Source organism: Cotesia glomerata, linkage group LG3 (genome assembly GCF_020080835.1).
Source record: "Cotesia glomerata isolate CgM1 linkage group LG3, MPM_Cglom_v2.3, whole genome shotgun sequence".
Taxonomy (NCBI): Eukaryota; Metazoa; Arthropoda; class Insecta; order Hymenoptera; family Braconidae; genus Cotesia; species Cotesia glomerata.
In genome coordinates, this window is record NC_058160.1 from 7,256,545 (window position 1) to 7,277,327 (window position 20,783).

The window sequence follows — 20,783 nt, forward strand, 5'->3', positions numbered from 1 at the left end:
GAATGAATTTTGTTAACAAACGATTCAGGATGTCATTTGACCCTTAGCTGGATTTCAACGTTGAAAATTTATTTTATGCACACTCGCATAATATCACTTATCAAAAAATTACCTCAAGTAACTTTAAGTGGTATAAAAAAAAAAGTCAAGTGAGAACTGACTTGAAAATCCACCCTCCTAGAACTTTAACGCACAATAAATCGACCTCTTAGTGTCGAATAAAAGGTGCCAAATTTGAGGGAATAAAAGTTTAAGTGTAAGAAAAGGTATAATAAAAAAAATTAACTTAGTTTTATGTACTATCCAGGTGTTGACCGATGACTGGGCATTGTGAAAAAATAAAAGTTTCGAGAATAATCTTGATTTTTCTTTATTCAGTTAGTGGTAAAATTTTACTATTGTTAAACTTAGCGTTAATATTTTCTGTAGTGAACCAAAAATTTTCAAGTAGAAAAATAAATATTTACAAAATTCTTGTTATCTTTGATAAAAAGTAATACGTTGACTCAACAGCGATTCTTTTATTAGTTATTAATAGATAAATAAATTGATCACAGGAATTCAGGACAAATAATTTCAAACTAAAAATTACAGCTGATGTCGTTGTGGATGTACTTTGTACTTTTCTATTCAGTAATAATTGGTAGAAAGTTAAATTGTTATATAAAAAATTGTTTTGGTTAATCTCATAATATGCGTACCAATATTTTATATGTTTCAACAATAATATATTTTAAACTGTGAACTGGTATGATTAAGTTGCTGAGGAAGTCCTAATAAAAGGACGAAACGTTCAACTAAAATCAACACGTAGTTTGAAATTATTTGTCCTGAATTCCTGTGATCAATTTATTTATCTATTATTTTCTGGACGTGAGCAATATTTTGAAATTAGGTATTAATATTTGTTGAATATATATAGCATATGTTCGGAGTAATAATAATAATCATCAGAGCCAAAGTTAACTTAATTGTTTGCTTCATTAATTTGATCCACTAATGAAATGTTTCAGAGATATTCTAGTTATGTCTCAATTTTTCCATTTAAATCACTAAAAAAAAAAAAAAAAAAACAATTCTAGTTATATTTTAAGGTCAGAAAATTGTAACTAGACAATAATTTTTTTTTGGCTATTGTGTAGAATCGCGGCCCCGTTTAAGTATTGTCGGCCATGAAAAATCGAAAAATTATAGTATGGTAAAATTTTTTTCGAATAAAAATACTTTATTTCTTCTAAAAGCTTACCTAAAATATTATAATTAAAAAAAAATATATTTTTTTTAATAATAACAAATTAAGAAATTGACATTTTCATCGTCTTTTTCTTCTATCAATATATTTTTAATAAGTTTTAATAAAAAAGATGCAATTGCCCGAAAATATTTCATCATGAAAATTCAACGCAATAATTAAAATATATTTAACAATTTTTTATGCCTATAAATCAAATTGACTCCCAGAAATTCTGTTTTTATGAATGATAATACATTCAATTAACTTAAAAAGTAATGATAAATATGAACTGATCAAATGTTTTTGGATTATGTGTATTGTTTGCTCTACACTCTTTTTCGTAACAGCTTTGAACAAATTCTACAGGTTGAAAATCATTATTAATTTGCCTTATAATTAAATAGAAACAGAATTCATTAAACATAAGTCAGGATTCCTCCAAAAACGTGAAAAAAAAAGTTTTTCTCCGATCGTCAAATTATTATAAAAAACTTGATCAAAAAAAGAAATTCTTGACTGAAAAAAAATTATTCTTAATTAAAAAAAATTTAGGAACATTAAAATTTCCCTTTCAATTATTGGAAAAAGGTTTTACACTAAAACTATGCACTACATTTATTAATTCCGTAAAGAAAGGTATTGTGAAAAAAAACATTTCAACAAAACTCATTTTTTTCCCGAAATTCATAAACTTATTCAACTAATTTAATTATATTGAAGCAAAATAAAAATTAGAGTTTAAAACTTCAAGCAATTACCTCTCCATCAAATTAATTATAGAAAGTTTATTAATATTAAAATTGAATATATATTATAAAAGTATTAATTAATAATTTAAAATTTTATCAAAAGAGGAGAAAATATTGCTACACAAGAATTGATACACAAGTCATAAAAATCTCCTCTGTTTATCAATCAAAACTCGGGTCATCAAGTACATATTTGAATGCATACAAGACGAAATGAGGTACATGCTGTCTTTGTAGAAGGTTTAGTTGTTGGAAACCATAAACGGGCGCGCGCGCGCATTTCATCTTACCGGCAAATATAAGTGTCTGGCGGTGTAAAACCATTCAGTATTGCTCCGGCCTTCATGCTGTATAGAAGTGTGTGATTTTTATGATAACTTTCCTCTGAATCACGTGACAAAATCACGTCAGAAAATTTTTTTTCAAATTTATTCAGTAGTGTTCATTTATCTATATTTATAATATAGTAACCAGTTGCACCGATAACTGTGGACTTTTTAAAATATTTATTCAATTTAAGCTTTGAAAATGTTATTGAAAAAAGTGAATAAACATGAGTGTGTTTGATAAACACGGAGTTACGTGTTACGTGAGCGCGCACTTTTCGATTGCCGTTTAAGTGATAAGAACTGTGTACAATGATATGTTGTGGATGTTAAACATTTTTACAGCTTGACTATATTTTTAAAAATTTTCAAATTACCGCCACTTTTTGTTTCTTCAATTTGATATTTTATTTTATTTTTTAAAACATTAACGAGGATTCAAATTCAGAGCGAATAAATATACATCATCATCATCATCATCATCATCAGGTAAAAGTTGTATTTTATTTTTCCGCTTTTTACCCGCCCATAAACATAAATATATATCATTTCATGATATGATTTGATAAATAACATAATATTATGATCATTGGCGGTATTAGTAGTCTTACATATTTTTAACTATTTTCTCATCCGGTTATACCGGTTCGATGCTTACACAGGGTATAAAAAAGCTAGAAAATATAGAACTCACGTGTGTACGGTGTGTGATAATGTACTCTCGTTCTACAACCATCTTTTCCGGTACATCTTACCGTGATTCATGCTGTGGTTGCACTTACTTATTGCGTTTTTTCTTTTTTCTCCTTTTTATTAGTACCGTAGAAGAATATACACTCGTACCTTAGTTTTTTTAATCATGAATGAACTTTCAAGCATATTATCTCGCGAGAGTTAACAAAATTCTCTATTTTATTTTTATTTTCATAAAATAAGACAGTAAATTTATTATCTGTTCTGATTTTATTTTGAACAAAAGTTTTAAGTTATTGAGGTAGTTTATAATAATGTATGTAGCACAAGTAATGTATGTAGAAACAACAAAAGTTTTATTAGCATAAAAAATCACGAGAGAATTGAATTTTCAGCAATGCTTCAATTGCAATGTCCATAGGTACACTTTTATGCTCTGAAAATGTATGACGTATGAAGAGAAATAAGAATTCACTTTTGAAGCACGTAAACACGCTATTCATTTTTGCGGAGTTTGCACTCTAGGAATAATTTCAAGTTTGTACAATCCAAAGTTCACCGAGATTTTGTGACTCATCACTCGTCTTTTACAGTAATCAGCGCTATTATTACTATTAGATGAATTTATTATTAAAGTTTGTTTGAATTCATGGACTCAATAACTATGAAATATTTATTTTTTTATTTTTTATATTCAATGTTATAACTTTGTTTTATCTTGTGCTGGAATGTTAAGTATTTCAAATTCATACTTATATAAAATAAACTTTTTTTCAACTTCTACAAATGTAATATTGTGGGTGATGAAAAAGTTTGAGATGTAGTTAGTTTTTATATTTTTACTTGTATTCCGGGGAAATATAGGGAGATGTTGAAAAGAATTATACAACCCTCTGAGAGTAAAAACATTTGTAATGACTGACTGCCATTTACTGATTTAGAATTTTTCTTGAATCAAGAATTTTTATTTCGTAAATTTTTTTCAGAGCATTTTTTAGTGAATTTTTTTCTGAGCAAGTTTTTTTTTTTAATACATAAAATAACACATGATATAATAATATTCGCACTATTTTTTTATAACAGATAAATATTCAATCTTTTTTGTACTTTTCTTCTATTTATTTCACTTTTACTCGGATTTGCCCTTGCGCTAATTCTTTTGTTCACTTCAGCTGCCTAAATGTTAGCATTAAATTGACCACTTCAACTGTTGAGTTTTCACTGACCTATTCATCTTCTAGTCCCACCAAAAAAGTATTGAACATTGACATGGAACGTTGAACGTACCATCATTTGAGAGAAGGTCATATTTATGTTTAATTAATTCATTTAACTGGCACAATTATGAACGCTATTTAACTTTTTAATTTTATTCCATTTTATTGATTAATTAACATGAATGTATGTTCGTTGTTAAATTTGTAATTTGTCGTGAAAAGTTAATTGGCTAATTTAATGATTGATGATTAGTTGATGTATCAAAAAATAAATGAATAAATATTTCAACAGATTTCATTTGTTTACTTCATGTTTGCTAGCTTCATTCAATTGAATATTAAAATGATGGATATGAATTTGAAATTACAAATTTCAATTATAAAAATTGCACCACAGAAAATAAAAAATAATGGTTTATAAAATGTTAGCGAATCAACACAGAATTTTTTTATTTTAAATAGAGAAGTTTATAGTGACTTTTGAAATGATTTGTTCGTTGATAGCCTTGTAGAAAAAAATTAGGTTAAAATTTATCAAAATATTAATAATGTTTTTACTATCAATCAGAAATAATAATTATCAGGCAAACAAATTTAATTCAAATTATACACATGTATTATAATTATTTGTAGAACATATTTTCAATAGTTTTTGTAACAAATGTTCAAAATTTTAATTTAGTTTTTTAGTTCACTGATAGAAGGATTTGTTTATAGTTAAAAATATTTGTTAATATTTAACAAATCATTTATTAGAGACCATTTTTTCGTATTAAAAAAATATTTATTAGTATTTAAAATGATTTGTTTGTATTTAATAAATCTGATATTTATTTATTAAATATTAATAAATCTTTTTAAAATACTAAGAAATATTTGTTAAGGACTAAAAAGTGGTCTCTAATAAATGATTTGTTAAATATTAACAAATATTTTTAACTATAAACAAATCCTTCTATCAGTGTTCCAAAATCGTAAAAAATTTGAATTTTGACGAAATTGACAACTTTCAAAATGTGCCTCTAGCTAAGACAGAGTTTTTTAAACACAAAAAATGCATTAAATTCTATAAACTGTATATCTAAATCAAAAATCCTATTTAAAAGTTACTGATTGAATATTATTAAAAATAAATTATAAAATACATTATTCTTTTAACCTAATTAGACTTGAATGTTTATGTTTTGAATAAATGCTTTTTATTACTTACAAAGTCGTAGCAAACGTAGACATCTGGTGTAAATAGCGCTATTGGTCATTGCTACAAATACCTATATTTTGAGTAATATATAATACTGAGCTAAAATAAATTCTAGCATGACGCTTAGAGTGACGCATGTGTATTTAACGACATAATAAGAACAACTTATTAGTTGACTGAACATCCATAAATTACGTAAATGCTCTTCGATTATTAATTATACTTCATCTACATGCACCAAGCTGGCAGGATTGATTGAAATTTTCTTATACATCATTAAATATGGAATTCTGACAACTTTTTTATTTGTACATTGAAGAAATTTTATTTTCCTGTTTATTGTTAGTAACTACAATGTAAATTTCAAAATAGTACGAATAAATTAAATTATAATCATAACATGAAATGAGATAGTTCTGTAAACTGGCTCATATTCTTGGGTATTTAACTTTATAATGAGAGCATTAAAATTAAAAATCACTTTCGAGATTATTATTCTCTTGCTAATTTTATCCGGGTCCTTTTTAGCATAAACAATGTTACGAACGCTCGAACAAATTTAAGCATTTAGTTCTGAAGATAAATGAAAAGAACTTGATTATTCGCGAAAATGTAAAAGTAAAAAATAGTATGATTTGTATTGAAGTTACTTTAAAAAAATAATTATGTCAAATTTGATGTTAGAGCTTCTTTATTTATTATCTCAGAATGATAGTAAAACAAAATTTTGCATTAATTAATGCGTTTAACATACCTTTTTCACTTTAAAAATTAAATTTTCACGTACTCAGTTGTTATTGAGAATGTTTGAAATTAAAAAAATATTCTTAAACTCAACTCGAAAGTATGTAGTGGATGCACAGAGAGAATGAGAAGATTAAAGAATGTACTCAAAGCTTGTTGAAGAAATTACCGTGGCTGATAGTAAACGTCGGATACCTATTGGCTCTTTTTTATTTTTATTTGAAATGATAGTTGAAGGGAAAAAGCGTCAGGTGATTCGAGTTTTATGACGTTTATTTTACGCTATTTTTATAAACACTGAGTCAATGTTATCGTACTTGAAAATATTTTTTGAGTCATCCAGGTAGTTTAATTTATTTGGAAAAATATTTGAATAGTGACATAGTAATAGTAAATTATAGTTTTTGTTTAGATAAAGTTTAACAATAAATATTAGTCTCGAACTTTCAATTTTTTCATAGGAAAAATATGGTTTGCTTTAGCTAAGTAAAAATGTATCAATTTCAGGATGATTTTTTTATCAATTAATTTTGCAACAGAACTAAATTACGGTTTTTTTTTCGTTAATTAAGGCGAGTCTGTTGGTTGAAATTGATAATTTTAAAAATTCTTAAGGTCATTTCAATTTTTTCGCATCCTGTCATCACGAGCGAAAGTATTGACATAACAATGAGAAAAAATCCGACAGTTAATTAAGAAAAGGGGTAATTTGAAAATTTTTTAACTGTTTTGTCAATAACACGAATCTTGTTTTTTTTTCTCATTAATTCTTAATAAAGCTTTTATTGTATTTTTATTATTTGTATCAGACATAAAAAGAAGTCGTGATGGTGAAGCAATAATACTGATATTGAAAAAGCATCATATGTTCGTTACAACTTTAGTACCATACGAATTTTGTGCCAATTTCCACGTACATTCAGATTAATAGTTGATTTTATTACTTAAGTATTGAATCAGAAAATTGTTTTTCGAGACATTAGTTTTTTGAATTTTCTTTTTTTTTTTTTTTACGTTACAAATGAACTAAAGTAACTTATTAATTACAATCAAAAATATTAGTGTCTAATATAAGTTAATAATCTTAAATTAGAAAGGTAAGAAGTTTATATAAGTTCAAATTTTGACTCAGCTTAACTATATTTTTCTCTTACAGATAGTAAGGCTTATGTTGAAAATATCCGTGATTGTTTACCTAAAAAGACGTTTTTATTTTTAACTTCCTGCTAAGAAAATTGAAAATTTTTAAAAATTCGGGAAGTTATTGGTTTTACCCCGTTTTGCGAAAATCCAGTTTTCATTAGGTCTCGAAGTTTTGAGGTTCTAGAAATCTTTCCTGATTATTTTGACGGTTGTGTTCATGCGGCTGTATGTATGTATGTATGTTTTTTATTGATTCGTTACCAATGTCTAAAAAATTCGGAAAACGTTAATTTTTCAAATTTCTCCATAATTTTCAGTCTGATCAATTTGTGTTTAAAAGTAAATATAGGATTTAAAAAACTGCATCGAATGCTGCCTACCGCGTGAAAATCGGTTATTTATTCAAAAGTAATTGCAGTTTGAAAATTTTAAGAATAGTGTTTTATTAAACTTCTATTAGACTTTTGAGCTCGAAGAGCTCAAAAACATAGAACAGCTAACTCTTTGAGCTCGCAGAGCTCAAAATAATACAAATTGTATTTTTGATCTCGAAGAGCTCAAAAACGTCATGAGTGCAATTTTAAGCGCTTAGGTATGGAATTAGCGGGGTTGTAGAGATGGCCTTCAGGGTCAACCGTTTTCCTATTTTTTTTTATCAGTTTTAGTACCCATAAATGAGAATTATCCGTATTACTTAATTTTAGACAATATGAACGATTAAATTATTTTACGATTTGATTTTTGTCTACGGCAATTTTGTCTGTGGTTATATTGTTATTTGGTTATTTGATTATTTTGATAAAGCACCTTGAATATTAAATTGTTTTTGAGAACGGAAATTGAAACAGTAACTTTTGATTTCTGTACCACTAATTTTCGTGATATTATATAATAGTTGAAAGTTTAATGTGTTTGGATGGCACGTTTTTTTTTTTAATTAACTGCAAAGCACAAAGTTGACTAGCAACTGTGAAGTTAATTTACAAATTAAAGTAATGTGGTAAAGTTTCTTTGATGTTGTAATTGTTAAGAGGAAGAGCAGTTATGCACATACACAAGTCAGGTAATGAAGGTATGAGATGTGTTACGTGGAACAGTTAGTCTCTACTGACTGCATCTGCATCTCAGGCTGCCGCAATAGCAATGTACAGCATGAAATGAGCTTTGTGGTTCAGGGTGCTGCGAACGGAACACGTCAGTCGACGCAATAACCCATGAACATGACATACGATTACTTCATGAGAGTACTAGACCACGAAACAGTCTCACAATGAAGCATCTCCAAAGCTTTGATCTGCTAAAATCTATATAGCTTCCACAAGTTCCTCCTCGTCTACCTTTGTATGATTACAATTAAAAATTTCTTTACAAATACCTCGGATACTTCCCATTCTGTTTAATATTATCTGAAATATGCACAACGTAACTAACAATCGAGAGAATTTTATTAAAAATTGTTACTTTTTTACGACAGAACAATATGAACCTTTATTTAAAACAAAAATTTAAAGTATGCATGCCAACCGCAGGAGTTAAACCGATAGATGTTTTATGTTACAAAAATAGAACCTTTATATACAATAGTATACGTAAGAACTTTATTTAATAGTAAATATTTTATAAACATAAAATAGAAAAATATAAATTCACAATAAGAAGAATTCACAGTGAAGCTTTTGAAAGACGTATAGTATACATGTGTACAGTCTTTGTGAACTTTTCTTCACTATTTCAATGTATTATATATCGCACACGATATTTGCAGTTTCCAATTGATCTTGTCGTTATAGAGTTACGTGAGTTGAACGTGAGAATGAATTGTTGATCAAATGAAGTATTTTTCAAAGTATCTTTTTGACTGGAAATTGGATTAACTTTCCAGTACACAAAGAAAAAAAAGAATTTAAAAACTAAATAGAACATCAATTAAATCAAACTTTTTAATTAAACGGCAAATAGATAGGCGGAAAAGCGTCATTAATGTAAATGAAATCATTACTCTGTCATAAAAACTTCGTAACCATTATATTTTTAAATGACTAATTTGGCATCTGTAATACTGCAACGCATTGATTGGAAAATTAACTTGATTGAAGAGAAAACATCTTGAACCAAAAAAAAAACATTTCACGAAATTTTTTAGTCTTCAAGGAAAAAAGTTCTTAAAAGCAAAGAAAATTGCATTCTTCAACAACCATTCAGTTTGATTCAAGATGATCAATTTCTTTGAAATGTTTTTTTTTTTGGTAAGATTTTTTCTCTTGAGTCAAGTTAGTTTTTTTATTAGTGCAGAACAAAAATGTGCTTGACCAGTTACATTTACTTTCGAAAAACTTGGATATCAATAATCATATTTTTGCGTTTGAAAAGTTCAAAAATAAATAGAACGATGTATTTGATTTTATACACTGTAAAAAATCCGGAGTGAATCGGGAGTGAATTTCACTTCCATTACTCGGAGTTCCGGAGTGAAGTAATTAATCACTCCGCGTAGGGAGTGAATCCGGAGTTTTTATTTGCGGAGTGATTTCAGAGTGATTTCGAATTTCACTCCGAAAAACATCCGCGTTCGGAGTTTTTAAAATAAATAAAATAAGGATGAATTTTCGTTCTACAAAAAAAATCTCAAAATTAATTAATCTTTATATATATATATATATATATATATATATATATATATATATATATATATATATATATATATATTTCTTCTGTGCGTGTGTTTGTCACTGAACTAAACGGCTGGACCGATTTTAATGAAATTTTTTATGTGTCTTCCGGTGGATTCCAGAATGATTTAGATTCACAACTCAGTCCACGAGAAAATGTTTATTTAATAGATTTTTTATTTATAAATTGTTGTTGATCTTGACTACCCACATACACTTTTCATATATTTTATAAATATCATATATATAAGATATATGAAAAAATTCATGTGGGTACTCAAATGAAAGGTCTCGATGAGTATAAAATCATAATGGACTTATATCTATGAAAATGTTAATAATCAACGAATGACAATGTATTTTGTTAACTAATGATGTTTTTAACGATATAAGCTCATTCCGATGTTACACTCATCAAGAGCTTTCATTTGAGTACCCACATGCATTTTTGACATATTTTTCATATATACATATATATATATAAAATATATGAAAAATTGATGTAGGTACTCAAATGAAAGGTCTTGATGAGTGTAACATCGGGATGAGCATATATCTTTAAAAATATCATCAGTTGACAAGATACAATGTCATTTCTTAATTATTGAAGTTTTGAAAGATATAAGCTTATCCCGATGTTACACTCATCGAATTCTTTCATTTGAGTACCTACATAACATTTTTTATATATATGTTATTTGTGAAATATATAAATATATAAAATATATCAAAAATGCATGTGGGTACTCAAATGAAAGCTCTTGATGAGTATAAAATCAGAATGGACTTATATTTATGAAAATGTTAATTATTGAAGAATGCCCATTGCATATTGTTAACTAATGATGTTTTTAACTATACAAGCTCATTCCTAAAATTTCTAAATTTAAGACGTCTGTACATGACAACGTCTGTCGGGTCCGCTAGTATATATATATATATATATATATATATATATATATATATATATATATATCTACATATTTTTTTTGACAATTTTTAATTATAATTAATTTATAAAAAATAAATAAAAACATTATAATAATAATTAAAATGAAATATTATTAAAAATAATAAATTAAATTTTTAATAACTAAATATAAAAAGGATTTATAAAAATATTTTCTTTACAAAAATGTATTTATTTCTAAATTCATTTATTTTGGGAGTGAATGCGGAGTGAATTTTATTATTAATAAAAATTAACTCCTTCTCGGAGTAAATATCACTCCCGCTGGGAGTGAATCAATTAAAAATCATTCACTCTTCATTCACTCCGCGTTCACTCCACAAATTTTTTACAGTGTATGTTTGAAAAAAATTTGACATTTTTGAAAATTAATTGCTGAGAAATGATTTATATTCCACTCATGGAATTTTAAGAGTTGTTTAAGGATTAATAAATTAAGTACAATCCTTGAAACTTACAAAAGGTTTCAAGTTCAAGGAGAAAAGTTATATCTATATAAGAAAACAGGGATTTTTCAAAAATTGACCCCTTTATGTGGCGATATTTCATTGTTGTGGAAGTAATTTAGGAAAAATTGGGTAGTTATATTAACAAATTATACCTTAATTAAAAATGAGAGACCTTAACGAAGTAGAATCTTCTACCTTTAAAACTGAAGATTTAAGAGCATTTTAAGAGTAAACAAAACTTTGCTGAAACTTTTGTATGCGTGAAAAGCTCTCAAATAAGCTGAAAATTAGATTAAACTAATCAGTTATTTTTTCTTAATCCGTCAGAACTCACGTGAATTTTAGTGTCTCACTTGCACTACAGCGCCGCTCTATAAGTCAGATGTTGTTGCGTGAGCAAAATGCTTATAACGTGAGTGCTGACGGGTTAAACACATAATATTAACAGAGAAGAATACAATTTGGTTGCAATCTCTAAATGATATAAAAGGTGAGCTATAAATTTTTGAAAATGATTGAAAAATCGACTTTTTTGTAAAACTCAAATCTTAGAATCTTTTTTTCTAATATACTTTCGAAAAAAAGATCGACAGCAAAATCTCTGACCCATATGCGCACAGTTTCGTCGAAAAGTAATGTATGTGCCGATATACAGTAGCGCTCAAAAGTATTTTGACAAATATATTTAATGGTTTAATTAAAAATAAATATGAAACACCATAATCATTTATTTATTTTTTTAACAGCTTTTGAATAATCTATTGAATAGTGTCAAAGTGGTCCTTATTCGTAACAAAAGAAAGTTTAATTTTTAAAATATTAGAAAAATGGTGGCACCAAAGTATTTTGACATTGTTGAAAAAAACTAACGCATAATGTTGTCAAAATACTTTTAAGCGCTACTGTATTTTTGATCATCTGAGGTAAAAATTAGCGATAAAAAGTGGTAGGTTTATATTAATTAGTTTCAGATATCTTTGTAAGCAATGAATTTAGGTTTATCAATCAATAACAACAATATACAAAAATTTATGGAGGGAATTTATCGTTGAAACTAGCTCTCGATATTAGCCATTATTGTAGTACAACACGTATTTTGATCGTGAAACAGATGGTTGGGATTAACGTCGTAATCCATGACAATAACCTTATCTCAAACGATTAGGTATTCACTTTTTGAAAAAAACTTTATTTGCATTCGGGCAATACAGAATTTCTAACTCTTGATCATGTAAAGATCAATAAACGATGAACTATCTATAATAATAAGGATATGAAGTTATTGGAATATTCGAATCGTTCTACAAAGCCAAGAGTTTCGTTATTATATTCCGAAGTAGCCTCTACGTCTCGATGTATTGGCTTTTCGAAAAGTCTTGAAGTAACTTTTTTAGATGAACGAGAGAAGAAAAAAAGGTAACAAGAAAGAAGGAGAGAGAGAGAGGAAGAGAAGATCCTCGGTTGTATGTTCTTGTAGTAAAAAGGCACTTCGTAAACGGGAATACATTTCGCTCAGATGCAAATTCACTGCATAAATAAACCAGTGTATCGCCGCCAATTAAAAGTTTCCTTACTGAGGAGGCGAATGTCCATACCAAGTCCGACGATACGACAAAGGAAAAATATCTAACCATGTAAGGCGATAATTTCAATGGTAACGTTTGAATATTGAAAATCATAACGGATAATTGGTTGTGCTACTTGCTTTACACAATTTATCTATCGATTAAATAAATTTGCTTGGCCTTTGAAACACATGTTGAAAAAAAAATGTTTTTATATTGTTTCTCTGCAATCCTTTAATGGAACAATACATTTGTATACTATAAACATTTTTTTACAATTATATTTATTTGAATAACTTCTCATTTTATTATAATCTTCGTGAATACTTTAATAAATGCAAAAGCAAGGAATTTTCAAAACATACCTATCGAAATATTCATTTACATTGATGATCCAAATTTTAGTGTAGGTAACTGATAAAATTTCATTCAAAGGTTTTTGAATTTTTCGAGTATGTGTACTTGAAAATATTTGAATACATAATTTTGAAGATAAAAAACGTTTTTACGAAATTCTATAGAGTATTAGCGATGAAATATCAATCTCAAGTGTATATCGATGACTTAATTCTCCATTGTTGTATTTCACAGGAAACATTAGAAACGGACTTTCACTACGTTACAATTGTATTGTATCGATTTTTGTACTGGTTTTAAAAATACTTGAACATTTTTTTAGTTTTCATTGTTCGATAATTAGGCACAAAATGAAGTAATAAATCAATTGCAGTATATCAAATGACCTTGAGCGTAGGTTACAACATTTGAGAATTGAGACGTTAATATGGTTATTGAGATTTATACAATTTTTTAAAAATTTTAGAAAATTTCTTATGAAATTTAAGACAAGTTAGGTATATAAAATTGTAGAAAGTTTATTGATAAAAGTTTTAATGATTTTCCATGAATTATAATTTCAATAATGATAATGTTAATAAAAATAATAATGATAATTTATTAAAATTTTAAAATTTTTAGTAAATTATTATAATTAATTTTATTTAGCATATTAATTGTCATCATTGTTATATTCTATTATATGTTAACCTTAAATAGTGAATGCGTAGTAAATACGCACAGAAATGCTGTAGTTCAAAGTTCCTAAATTTTAAAATCTTGCTTTGAAAATTAAAAAACAAAAAGAGTTTTAAATTCGAAGCACAGAAATTAAAATTTGTAACTTTATTTTTTTTTTTTTTTTATTTACTTCTTAGATTGTAATTTTCCAAATTTTTTTTTTTTAGCAATTCTGTTCAGTTACGAAAATATCCCACAATAAATTGGTTTGATAATCCGGTTCGAAGAAGTAAGTACAGTTTTAGAAAATTATAATGATCATTGTACGAAAAATTTTTTCGAAAAAGACAAAAAAGTTCTTTAGATTTTAAAGTTGTTTTTATGAAATAGAAAAAAAAAAAAAACAAACAAACAGGACTATTTGTATAATATTGCATGTTTGTAACAGATATATGTAACTATAAATCAGAGCTAAAACTGTTGAAGTTTTAGTGGACAAGCCAACAAATATGCATTGCAAACAAATATCACCTCAGTTATATCTGCATCATACATTCTCACCCTCAAGCAGTACCGTGATGTCTCCACCCGTCGACAAGGAATTAATCAGTAAGCTTTGTTCGGAGATTGTCGTGACATACATATACAGTGTATCATTATTTCGCAGCTATTAAACTACTGAGTTTATCAAACTTAGTTAACCACATTTGCAGTATTTTCTATAAATTGATAAAAATAATTAAAAAAAAAAAATTATTTTTTATTTGTTTGATGATTAAAATCGGATTATTTTAAAATTAGATGCTTTAGCTGAAAAGGAGATTTAAAATGCATTTTATGTACATACGAGATTTGTACTGAAACGACTATTCATTATGAAAAAAATATAACTGGCGAGTATTTTTCATGTTCTGACCATATGGTACGTATCTCTTTCAGTTGGATTATCAAACCTAGTTACTCTTTCAGAGCAAGTTATTTTCGAACGTATTCGCTTCAAAGCACTCATGTATCAACAGAAGCTTCGTCGTCCAATAGTAATTCGTAAAGCAAAATTTCCTCTGTAGATATGTATAATGCTCTGTTAGAGGAATCGATTGACGATTATATGCTATTAGAATTATTCGGATCGTCGAACCTTTTTATTAAATAGAAAAAGAGAATTCATTTATAGCAGAAAATTTACGAATACAAATGATTTACGACTTTTGTTACAAAAATTTTTAGTCAATAAAAGTCAAAAATTTTTATCTAAATTCCAGAGCCGATTTATCGCCTTATTTATAAAATTCGTATTCTGTGGGACACTTGTTTTTTTATCTGATTTAAAGATGTTTTGTTTGTTACCTGTACCTGAGCGTAAAGTAGTAGTTTTGTCGGAGTGTTACTGACTTCATGTCATTTTACTTGGAAAAATGGTCAACGACAACTACTTAACAGGTAAAAGAAGTTAACCATGAATAAAAAAAATTTTTTTCTTTGTTTATGGAGTACTGGCGATTACAACTACCGAGAATTTTATTTTCTCTTATGCTTATAATTTTTTTTAAAGTTAAGTTTTTCCTGTATATGTACATCTGTAACTTTGTTTTAATTTTGTAACATGACTTTGTTGAAAAAATTTTCTTTCTTATTTTAATAAATTTATTATCGATCGCAGAAAGTTTATTATTTTATATTTTACTATTTTAATAAAATTTCTGACTAGACGCTTCACATTACTCATTACATTATTAATATTGTTCATTTCGCAAAGTAGCATTGAAATAGCGTATGAAAAAGATGTAAGTACATCAGGGAGCTCTAAAACAGCGGTAGGTTTTAGGGTTAACCTGCTGGGCTACTAACCGGTTTTCCGGTTTTTTTCTTTTGTCAATCTTGTTACAAAGTTCATTAATTTTCGTCGAAAAAAATCACACGGAGCGTTTTTCTAACAAATAAAGGCTTAATTTAAATTCTTCCCATAACACTCTATTGGTACTGAAAGTTATTATGTTTCACTATATACTTGAAGAATAGTCGATAGCTCAGCTGAGAAATCTTGGAGATTCTCTAACCTTGGTGAATATGTTAGACGTGCTTTGAAATAAATCAAATGCTAACAGAGAACCAGAGTAATCCTTAAAATATTCAGGTCTTCGTTGTAAAAGTAGATATTAAAAATTTACAAGTCATTCCGACAAATTATTTATGTATACTTTAATCCTCACAAACTGTAGCCAGAGATAAAATAAAATTAAACTTTTATTTTACCAAAAATTATTCATATTTGCTCACATAGGAGGAAGAAGTAGAAGTAACCTGCATTAAAATTTAACAAAATTTTTTTACAGGAACTTATTTTCAAATTTATTCTGTTCATATATTCATACGAATGACTTTTTTTACGTCAATCGATTGAAATTTTGTTTTTAAAACTATACGAAAATTGTTGACGTTAGTCCTTCTTTAAATAATACTTTGATATTTTTTTATTTTTCATACGTAATAATCAGTATCTTAGCACTCGTTGTTACGGCTGGTGAGTGGCTGTTTGCTCATTTCATAATTAAATTGTGAGTTTTGCGTAAATCTAGCAGTTATTTGAATGCGACAAGTTCGTTTGTCGTACACAAATTGCCGATAAAAACTGCTAAATTAAAAAAAAAACGTAAAATAAATAACAAAAAAAAAGTAATTGCAGTATAAATACTAGAAAAGTAAAGTTAAAGTAAGTGATAAAAAATTTATTTTTGTTAAAAGATTCATCTTGGAAATTTAATAAAATTTTCCAATATATTTGAGTGGAAGTAAAATAATTAATTAATTTTTTTCAAGCTTATGTTCATTTTAAAATTTATCAATTTTGAATTTCTTTATGTTTTATCTGAAGGAGTTCTACCCCTGGACCTTAACTTTGCACCGAAATTTATTTCCGCACTTATCATAATAAATTGTATCTGCAATTCGTCCGGTGTTGTCACTCATATTTTTCGTACGCTCGATTTCGTTCTCGGGGGCAATCGATAACTTACCGCATTAGTCGCACAATATAGTATTACAAATTTGGGATCAAATATTTGAGGCTAAATTATCAGTGACGAATAAGACAGTTTAAAACTTCAGCTAAGTTTTATTGAGAACTCAGCATTGTATTAAGTTAAAAATTTAATAAAATTGACAAATTTAAAGAAAACTTTTAGTCCAGCTATCACTTTGTTCAATCCTTTCCTGAGTCAGAGTGTCTAGATATGACTAAGAAAGAGAATTTAAGGTTAATCGGGAAAGGTTTAATAGATGGCTCTGATGGCCCTACTAAAAAATGTAGTATTTCAAGAAGTTTTCTCTCCCCTGGTCATATATTTTAAGAGGTTCTCTCCCTTGACAGTATGTTTTATCCCTCGAACGTCACGAATTTTAAACTCTCATAAAATTTTATATGCATTTGTCTAAAATATTATATTATATTCAAGAGTTTTTTGCCGACAGTTATGAGATATTTTTGAACGTTTATTTCAAAAAATTATTTCGAAAGAACTCCAATGAATCGTAGTTAAACTAAAAAGATCTCTGAAGAGAAATTTAAATTTAAAATTTGAAAATATTTTATCCGTGTTAGATGCAGATTATCCTCAGAAAGTTTTTTGAACCAATCAATCAGCTTCAATAATTTTCGTAAACATAGAAAAAGTCAATAAAGACATAGATTGGATCGGATTTCAAGATCAACGATAAAATATTTTTTCTTTTATTTCAGGCTTAAATACTCATCAGTTAATTACTTATGGAATAGATATCGAAAATTTAAATCTTCATTATATCTCGATGTGTATCTCGAAGGTTATTGAAAGTCTTAATTTATTCAAAAGATTTATCTAACATCAATTACATCATAAAATATTAGTTAGATGGCAAGTGATACTTCATATCTTAAAAGTTAATTATAAAAATTAACGAAAGTCTGAAAAAAAGTTTAATTATAAAAATATCCAAGATCAAAATATTAAAAAAAAGTTTGTAATTTTTTTTTACTCGTAATACATTATAAAGATTATAAATATGAGAGCTACTTAAGTATAGATGAACTCGCGTAAAAGATATAATGAAAAATTCATTATGATGTACGTTCTCGTGTAATCAAGTACATCGTTATCATTTTAATTACATTGATTGATAATTGCGACACGTTTCTAGCGTCTGCAAAACGTGGTGTGAATTAATTATGTAAGTAAACAATGCTTAGCTGATAGTATCTGATAGCTTTGTATTATCCGCGTTTGTCACCAATGAGGTTTTAAATTTACTTTTATTAATATACTACGATAATCGGATTATCCGATCCGGCCGGCCGGTTTATTTTTTTATAGATACAGATCTATCAAAAAAAAAATAAATTCAATCAATAGTTTTTTTTTAAGCTATCGTGTTTCTGAAGTTACAAATTACGTAATTAGTAAGAAAGGTTTTAAGAAAAACTATTTTGAACTAAGGAAACTTTCTTAATCCAAGAAAATAATTTCAAATACCACCTGTTGGCTTGCTCAAGAATTTATTTATTAACCGCTGTCTGCACTTTATGATATTTACAGTTTATAGCACAAATATATTTGCTCTATACAATAATTAACAAAAATATAACCTATAGATTATAAAGATCAATAATTGCATGATAGTAATTATTTATTATTTTCTTCTATAAACTTTTATTCTTGGTTAAGGGTGTAGTCTAGTTTATCACTTTCGAAAATTCGACTTTTTTTTTACATTTTTCGAATGTATATACATCTGAAAATTCTCAAGAATAGTTGAACTGTTTCGGGCGAAGGCTCGCAAATTAAATTTTGGTAAGATTTTTTATTTAAAGAAACTTAAAACGCGTTTTTCTCAAAACTAAGTTTTCACGGACGGCCAACCCGATTTCTTCGGAACGCGTGGGCCAATCTTTCTAAAATTTTAACCACATATTCTGCCCATAAATACTTATAAAATAGACAACCATAATTTTAAAATAGTGATTTTGAATATTTTTTTTTTACAAAACAGCGAAAAAAGAAAATTGAAAAAAAATTTTTTTTTGTTACTTAAAATTAACAACAATTGTTTAAAATTACTATCAATAGTCTATTTTGTAGCAATTTTCATACTGAATCTAAAACATTTCGGATTTTTACTTTACATAAGCCATTGTCGAGATATCGTGTAAGAGCCGACCTGCCTCCAAATTATGGTGTTCCGTTTGAATGCGAATTTTTCGTAAAAAAACTGAAAAAAATTTTTATTTTTGTAATTTAAGACTTCATTTATCATCCCTAACAACTTTTATAAACATATTTTTCATAGCAAGCTCACGAGAAATTCCCAAAGATCGTCTACTTTTTTAGCCAACGATCTAGACTGCACACTTAAAGAACTAATCTCATTATTCAAAATAGCTGAGAAAATCTTTTTAAGACATGAAGTTTTTACTTTAACATAAACATATTCTCAAACGTATTGAAGATTTTTTTTTTTTTTTTTTTTATTAATTATTATTTAGAGTCGGTTTTAACTGCTGTGGTCATATCGCCGACTTTAACTGTTGGGAGTGGTACGTTGGGATCTTTTTGGATTGTGTAAATCTTAACCTACGCGGCAAGGGCCGAATATCAACCAATTTGGTTTCTAAGACCAGCTTGGGATTCGAACCCACGTCTGGCCGGTAAGTTAGTCCGAGTTCTCTATAGGCCATGCGCCTTAGACGACTCGGCTAACGTCACCGGTTTGAAGGTTTTTGTAATGATATAAAAAGTAACGAAAATCCGAAAAGTTTCAGCTTTACAGCATTCTTAAAATATGTTAGAAATATCTTGAGCCAATGTTACTGCATGTTTTAATCTCCAAGGAAGAAATTATTCGACAAAGTATACGTACATCTTGCTTGAAAAAAGAAAATTGCTTCGTTGAAGACTAAAATTCTTGAATGTAGAAATTGCTGCTCTCCATCAGACTTTTGTTGATTATAGAGTTAATTTCTTGAATTAAGACAACTAAACATCTTACAATAAACAAGAGTTAAATTCGGATGTTTTTTTAAAAATCAAACAGTTTTTTTTACTGTACAGAATGAATCATATCACTTTAAACTATCTACATGATGGTTTGCGAAACAGTTACAATAACAACAAAAATTGCTGCGAAAAGACGAAAAAAATTTTATGACAATAAAGTACTTTTTAATGCTTCACGTTTTGAGTCACGTAAATTGTTGTTATCATTATAGTAACCAAGGAAGTTGTTCAAATAAATATTTTGATTTAGTTGTAAATAAGATGTAAACAAAAAAAATCAACGATTTTTAATATAATTATTATTAATGCAATGAAATCGTATTTATCTATTATAAAAATTTTTTCAAATTAATATTTCTTTGTACATTCGCACAAAAATGTTGTATTACTTCTTCCATACTACAAGAAGTATATTTTTACTTTATAAATTTAAGATAAATCAAGAATTTTTTAGCCGAGATACAGGTTTTGATCACTCTAATTAGTTCTTACAAAAAGCTAATTATTTAAATTTTGCGGCTTATTTACTTTTTTTAACAGGATACTTTGATTAACGCCACTTAGGTGTTTAATAATATATTTAATATTATAAATAAAATGTAGATCGAAGGGAAAAAATCCTCCATGAAGGTATGTAGTCCTTGTTTCTTGCATAGTTTGCTGGAAGCGTTATGTTAAATGTGAAGCGACATCTTAAGTTTTAGTCACGTATACATTAAATTCTAATTATCCTCTTAACGATGAACAGGAACGACGATCAGAAAATCGAGATTGTACGAG

The 20,783-nt window shown here is 27.4% G+C and overlaps 1 protein-coding gene across 3 annotated transcripts in view; it reads left to right on the top strand.

Moving 5' to 3' along the window:
* The first annotated feature begins 2,308 nt into the window (after positions 1-2,308).
* The window catches only part of LOC123261028 (CD151 antigen-like), a 92,755-nt gene continuing 74,280 nt past the window's right edge, over positions 2,309-20,783 (top strand). The window contains exons 1-2 of one of the 3 annotated variants that reach the window (XM_044722498.1): positions 2,309-2,798; positions 6,410-6,415. The gene's annotated coding sequence lies outside the window, so the exon portion shown is untranslated. Of the gene's footprint in view, positions 2,799-6,409; positions 6,416-14,204; positions 14,267-20,783 lie in introns of all 3 variants that reach the window. The other 2 variants (XM_044722500.1, XM_044722499.1) reach the window with 2 other exon arrangements.